At 37.7% G+C, this 7,862-nt stretch overlaps 1 pseudogene; it reads left to right on the top strand.

Moving 5' to 3' along the window:
- Positions 1-2,730: 2,730 nt before the first annotated feature.
- Positions 2,731-6,387, top strand: LOC110213764 (E3 ubiquitin-protein ligase UHRF1 pseudogene; annotated as a pseudogene).
- Positions 6,388-7,862: the final 1,475 nt, after the last annotated feature.

Below are 7,862 nucleotides of genomic sequence, written 5' to 3' on the forward strand. Positions count from 1 at the left end.
ATGTCCATGGTCATGTATCCATATGCCCATGCGAGTTTCTATCCTTCACAATATAGATTTTGGTAAACCGTGGTTTATCCCCAAATAGCAATCTATGCTGTAATATGTGTCCAGAAGTTACTAAAGAAAAAGGAAAAGTCTTGAGCTATTTTTTGAGCAAACTACTTATGGTATGCATGCTAATGTATGGAATGAACACAAGGAGTTTGGTAAAAGAAGAAAAATCCAACTCTGACTAGGATTATTGATAATACCTTAGTGGCAAAATCTATATCTATCCAATGAAAGAGTTTAGAAAGCTATATGGTGAAACTAAATTTGTTTTCCCCTATAAAGAGGAAGTTTTAAGCCAAAATAGTTGATTAATGTTAACTGAGAACATAGCATAATGATTTCTTGTCCCAATCTTTTTTTTTCTGTTAAACTTTGTGCATGCCTAAAACTTGACCAGTCCTTAGAGGAGTCTTGCTTAATTGACAGCTGACACCTAATTTGGGGTTATAGATAACAGTAGAAGTGCATTCTGAAAACTTTACCTGAGCAAAAACACCTGAGGTAAGGTAAACTTCAAAAACGAATAATGGGCCAAGCCCTCTGACATGATTCTGAATGTCAATAATGATAGCTACCATTTATATAACAGTTTAGATTCACATAGCACTTTTCTCACAACAAGGCAGAGAGGAACATAGTGCTAATATTATTTTTATCCCAGATATTTGGATGAGAAAACTGAGGCTTTGAGGGGTTGAATGTTATTCATATCATATTATTCTCTTGGTGAATATCACATTCTTCACAGCAGCAATTACAAAGCTTTCCTTTTCTTCAAGGTTCCTCTCTCTCAGTGGAGGACCTTATCTCTTACTTTTACCATGAAAATAGAGATTAACCACAGAGTTCCCTCTTTTTCCCTCCTCTACCTCAAAAGCCATTTACTTCATTTCCTATTCTCTTCTTATATACTCAGTTCTCTGAAAAATAAGTGATTTATTTTCTTTGCCAAGTCCAAACCCTCTAGTTGGACCTATGATCCCATTAACTCTTGTCAATTTAGTAGGTGCAGTCTTTGAACATTCTCTTTTATCTTTATTTTCTTCCTCTCCACTGGTTCCTTCCCTACATCCTATAAGCATACTCAGTTCTCTCTAATAAGTGATAAGGCAAGAAAACAAGTATGTATTAAGTATTTACTAAGTACCAGGCACAGAGCTAAGCACTAGAAATTTATGAATACAAGCAAAAAACCAAAAAAGATAAGTCCTTGCCCTCAAAGATCTTACATTCTAATGGAAGAAGACATCACACAAAAAAGGAGCTGAAAAATGGGGGTGGTAAAGGAAGAAGCCTCAAAGATACATGGTGTCAGAGTCTAAAACGTAAAAAGTAGAGCTAGGAGGATAATGAAGATTGACCAATCTGGGCCTTTTCACAAAATGGAGGACATGGAATGCACTCACTAATGAGAATAAAAGGGCTATCATGGTAGAGGATGCTCTGGGGTATGAAAATCATAGGAGCAATTGGATGTTCAAGGGTGTAGAAGCCCCAGGCTCCTAGAGCAGTTCCAAATTGACATGATAGCTGTGGAATAGTGACAAAGTCCAAAATGTCAGAAGCAGAGTGAGGAGGGGAATGAAGGTTGGCTGACCTGGGTCACTCCTCACAATGAAAACCTCCAGGTGGAATTCACCACTGGGAGAAGGGGGCCAGCACAACCTTCCCTTAACATTACTGGGAGGATATACTGTCTTCCTATATTTGTTCTGCATTTCATAGCTTGCAACAAAAAGCTATCTGTGCTCATTACTTTAACTTTCCCATATCCCTCTAAATCCTCTATTTGGATTTTGCCCTCCACATCCACTAAGTGAAACTTCTCTCTCTAAATTGACAAATAATTGTTAAATCCAATGATTTTTAGAGTCCTTATCCTTCTTAACTTCTTTAATTTTCTGCACTGTTGACCATCCCTTCTTCTTATGTATGTTCTCCACCTCAGTTTTTTATGACACTCTTCTTTCCTGTTTGTTCTTCATCTCTTTCAGGGAACATCATCCATACTTCATTTAGTGAGGCTAGGTCCACCACATTCTTTCCTTGTCACTGTTCTTTGAATGATCTCATCTTTTCCCATGGGACCTGTCAGAAGCAGCCCTAATTCAGTGCTCTTTAGTTCCACCACAGTTCAGTTTCAATCTTGAGACAAAATGAGGCTCTTGAAAAATCATTGAACAGTTAAGAAAAAAAAGGTTTGCTTTGTATTAAAATGGCAAGGATATGTAAGAAGGTTATAGTGGCACTTAAATTCTCTGGATACTCCTCCCATTTCTTTCTGATCAACAGGGTAGGATATGGATGGACTTCCAAGAGCGATGGCAAAGTGAGCAGTAACTCTCCCATATTCACCACCAAACAACCATAAAATAGCATCTCCGAACAAATCCTGGAACAGCAGAACCAGCAAAAAACAATGGAGTTAAGTAATCTTTGAGCCCAGGAAAGGTCTGTCTCACTCAGGTAAAAGGGGAGTGCAGTCCAGGAGAGGAAGCATCCCAGTAAGTTAGCCCCAAGCCCCATCTCAGCAAACTAGTAGTAGATCCTGAGCCCCAGTATAGTGGAGCAGGCAAACACCAACAATAGGACCCTTCACATGTTTTAGCATAGCCAGGGGTACAGGCAGACTACAGCTCCCAGAACTATCATGTGCTTTAGTGTAGCCCCAGGCAAATGGGCAATCACCAGTGGCCAGACTACCACATCCTTCAGTGTATCCCCAGAAAACTCAGAAACACCCCCACCAACCTCAGTACATGCCACACTCCATCACTGGGAGACCAGATCATCATCAGACAAGCTGCCAGACCCTTACAGCCTCCAGCAGTGCCAACTACCCCCCACCACACCCCTCAGCACTGCTCCAGAGGGCCTTTGGCCACCCATGGGCCTCAGGGCAACATCAGTGCTGCACCAAGTAAATAGCCAAGGCCTGCAGCCTCTGCACAAGAAGGCTGAGACAGTGTCCATTCTACCCTGGGAGCAGAGCTCAAATTTAAAAGAACAGAAAAAAAGTTGGAAAAAAAAGATGAGCAAAAAACAAGAACAAAATCTAACCATTGAAAGTTATTATTCTGACAGGGAAGATCAAGACACAAACTCAGAAGAGGAGAATAATGTCAAAAGACCTATGGGAAAAACCCCAAAAAAAAGCTCCTAAAAAGGAGCTTAAAAATCATTTAAGAGAGGTGGAAGAAAAATTGGGAAAAGAAATGAGTGATACAAGAGAATTATGAAAAAAAACTCAACAACTTGGAAAAAGAAAGCAATTACTTAAAAAGTAGATTGGCCAAATGGGAAAGGAGATACAAAAATCCATGGAAGAAAACAATTCCTTAAAAAGTACATTGGTAGAGGGCAGCTAGGTGGTACAGTGGATAGAGCACCAGCCTTGGAGTCAGCAGGACCTGAGTTCAAATGTGATCACAGACCACACACTTGACACTTACTAGCTGTGTGACCCTGGGCAAGTCATTTAACTCCTAATTGCCTCACCCAAAAAAAAAATGTACAATTAGCCAAGTAGAAAAGAAAGTATAAAATCTAATTGAGGAAAACAATACTTTAAAAATTAGAATTGGACAAGTGGAAGTTAATGACTCTGTGAGACTTCACGTATCAATCAAACAAACTCAAAACAATGAAAAAATAGAAGAATATGTAAAATACCTTATGGGAAAAACAACTGACCTAGAATAGAGATGCAGGAGAAACAATATCAGAATGATTTGGACTACTCGAAAACCATAATCAAAAAAAAAGAAAAGATCTGGAAAACATCTTTCAAGAAACTATCAAGTAAAACTGCCTTGATGTTCTGGAACCAGAGGGCAAAATAGTCATTGAAAGAATCCACTAATCACCTCAGGAAAGAGATCCCAAAATTAAAAAAAAACTCAGGGAACATTATAACAAATTTCAGAACTATGAGGTCAAGGAAAAAATACTGCAAGTAGACAAAAATAAATGATTCAAATATTGGGAAGCCACAATCAGGATTATACAAGACTTTGGCAGCTGCAACATTGCAGGAGCAGAGGTCATGGAACATATTATTCCAGAAAGCAAAGGAGCTAGAACTACAACCAAGAATCACTTACCCAGCAAAATTAAGTATAATACATCAAGGGGGAAAATGGTCACTCATTGAAATAGAAGGATTTCAAGCTTTTATAAGGAGATCAGGATTAAACCTAAATTTTGATCTCTAATATCAAAACCAATAAGAAGCATAAACAGGTAAAAGGTAAAGGAAAACATAAGAGAACTGTTTACATCCCTACTTGGGAAGATGATACTTGTAATTCTTAAAAATTATATCACTAAGATATCTTCTTAGGTTTCGGTGATCAAAATTTATACGCCTTTGGACAGAGAACTCACAGATCAATGAATATGTAGGTGCCCAAGATATTAATATATGAGCATGGTTTGAAGCCATATTGACAAATGTTATAAGGAAACAAAGAACTGCTGCCAATGAATGGCCAAGTGGCTGAAGAGGATGTTATCTATTATTTGAAATATGAAGACTCTCCAGAAAATGATGTCATGAAATTGAGTTCAAAAGATGTAACAGCTTGGCCCTGGACAATGCTGAAATAGCATTAGCTGGAAAGTTGGACAAATTGTGATGGTGAACTGTAATCTTCATGAGCCCAAGGAGAGAGGCTTCTGCTATGATACTGAAATCCTTCAAAAATGGGAAACTAGGATTGTTAAAGAGATCTATGCAAACTTACTGCTTGGGGATGCTGGGGATTCTCTGAATAGCTGTAGAATAACTTGTGGGTGAAGTTTTACAAAATTGAGCACACTGGCTGTGTGAGCCCAGTTGGTTCTGGAAACCATTTGAAAAGACAGAGTGGTCCTACTTGTAAATACTGTAAAGATAACCCCAGAAGACCTGCAAAATGTGTGCCTACTATGTGTGCAGAGGAAAGCAAGACCCTGACAAGCAGCTAATATATGATGAGTATGACATGGCCTTCCACAGCTACTGCCTCAGCACCCCACTGAGCTGGATGCCAGATGATGACTGGAGTCACCCTGAATGTTGGAATGATGCCAGTGAAATGGTCATAACAGGTAGAATTTAGTAGAGAACAAAAAGAAGGCAAATATGGGATCTGCTACATTGTCATCTGAAAGAGACTGGAACAAGGGTATGCATATGAGGGTCACACAAGGGAGTATACTATTGTGGATTCTAATCATTATGGACCAATCACTGGCATTCCTGTTGGAAGTTTAGAGTGCAGGTGAGTAAGTCTGGTGTGCGTAGACCCATGTGACAGGTATATATACATGCGTGTGTGTGTGTGTGTGTGTGTGTGTGTGTGTGTGTGTGTGTACAGCAAAGACAACAATGGTGCCTGCTCTTTGGTCCTGGCAGGGGACTATGAAGATGCCACAGGTCATGGCAAGTCTTTCACTTATATGGGAGGTGAGGGCAGAGATCTTTCTGGCAACAAACCAACTGCAGAGTAGTCCTGTTATCAACTTACCAACATGGACAGAGCTCTGGCTTTGAACTGCAATGACTAAGGTGAAGCTTCAGTTCTTCAGCAAAAACTGGAAAGCTGAGAAACCAGTCAGGGTGGTGAGAAACACTAAAAGAGGGAAACATAACAAATATGCCCCAACTGAAGGGAATCAATATGATAGAATATACAAGTAGTGAAGTAGTGGCCAGAAAAAGGGAAATCTGTTTTCCATGTATGGCATTACCTCTTCAGGAGGGATAATGATGAAACTGGCCCATGGATAAGAGAACAGAAAGGTGGGATAAAGAATCTTAGCTTAACAATGCAGTATCCTGAAGGATATTTGGAAGGATTTGCTAACAGAAAAGGAAAAAGAAAATAATAAGAGCAATGATGAGAAATTGACATCTCCAAGGAAAGGAAAGGGGAAGAGGAAAAGGAAGACAGCAGGGGGTACAGAGGCCTTTCTGGCCTCCCCAAATACAGTCCAAAAAGACTGAAGTGGAACCATACAAACTCATCTACCAGCAGAGGACTCTCATCAAGAATGATAAACCCAATGAAAAACTGTGGAATGATGTATTAAGGATCAGCTGAAATTCCTGAATAAAGTGGAAGAAACCTTCCTGTATATTTGCTGTCAAGAGGTAGTGTTTCAGCCCAATTACCTCTGTGTGTCAGCATAATGTTTGCAAGGATTGTTTGGACCTGTCCTTCTGGAGCCAAGGTGTACATCTGCCCAGCTTGTTGGTATGATCTGGGTGACTCTTACACTATGCAAGTGAATCAGCCACTGAAAACCATCATCAATCATCTCTTCCCAGGGTATGGCAACTCGCGATAATTCTGTCTGTCCAGCACTTCTTTCTTACTTTGATGGCAAAACTTTTTCAGTATGCTTAATTTAAAGCTTCACCTTTTCCTTGAAAATATTCGTTTTCCCTATCTTTTTTTTTTAAAGTCTAAACGTTGAGGGATTTATTTTATATGTGTTGTGGCTTTTAAAAAAATGTTGGATACTGCATTCAGTTTTTTCTAAAACATGCAGTTTATCAGCGTATATGTTCCTACTTTTTTTAAAGGCTGCTAATGAACCTAACAATGAATTCTCAAAAGTTCCCTCTCTTACATAGAACGTGGATTGGTTGCTAGAACAATCTTTGTAAAGTCTGTGGATCTGACCTGAAAGGTAGAAGTGTGCTCAGCTTTTTGACAATATTTTGATGTTCAAATACTCTAAGATGTTCAAATCCTCTATTTGGACCTGTTGCTTAGATTGTTGATCAAGAAGTTTTTTAAAGAAAAAAAATCTTGCTTAAAATAGGTTAAGCTCTTTTTCAAGGCCATTCTCTATCAGTTTACCTTTATGATTAAAATAAATATAAAAAAGTTCTCGAACTACATTTAGCTAAGTGCTTAGAGTAGTGCAGAATGCTACCTCAGCTGGATGCTTCTTTTACTGAGGAAACTGGTTGTTCAGCCAGATGCTGTCTCTGATCCAGAATGCCATTGTAGAACACACTAGAGCCATTCTTAAGTGCCATTGGTCCGTTTTGAAAAGATTGGGCTCTTTTTAGAACTGAAATGTTGAAATTGTCAACCAAATTATATTTCTTCCTTTGAAAAATGGAGCATTGTAACCAAATATCATTAGCATGGGATTGCAAACCTTGGTATTCTTCTTTGCTAGAGTGTGTTTTGGTGAGATTAATTTACTTTATTTTTATTTTAAATGCATTTCCATTTTGAAATGGAGAATTACGTGAGAAAGTGAGAAAGGTTTTTTTAAAGACAATTTTCAAAATGAAAATTTTTTTCAGTTATTGTACCTGAACCAAGAAAGATAAATTAGTTTTGGTTTCTTTGGTTTGGTTTTTGTGAATGGCTCTTCAGATTTTCTGATAGTACCAATGATTGCAGTTTGCAGTTTAATACCTTAATGTAATACAGATATATTAACTCAATTAACTGAAGACACACTGCAAATATATGTGTGTGTGTATGCATATATATATATATACACACATACATACATACATATATATACACATATGTATAAATGTGTGTATATATATAAATATATATGCATATATATGTATATATATATATATACATATATATGTATATATGTATGTATATATATATACATATATATATATATATATATATATATATGTATGTATATGTATTCTTTCCTGATAGTATTAGTGGATATGATATTAGTGGATAAGATAAAAAACAATGAAACATTTTGTAAGATTTTTCTAAAAAGTTCGGATTTTGTTTGTGCATGTGTAGATTTTAAGTTCTTGAAATAAA

This window comes from Phascolarctos cinereus, unplaced genomic scaffold (genome assembly GCF_003287225.1).
Source record: "Phascolarctos cinereus isolate Bilbo 61053 unplaced genomic scaffold, phaCin_HiC Scaffold_1;HRSCAF=81, whole genome shotgun sequence".
Taxonomy (NCBI): Eukaryota; Metazoa; Chordata; class Mammalia; order Diprotodontia; family Phascolarctidae; genus Phascolarctos; species Phascolarctos cinereus.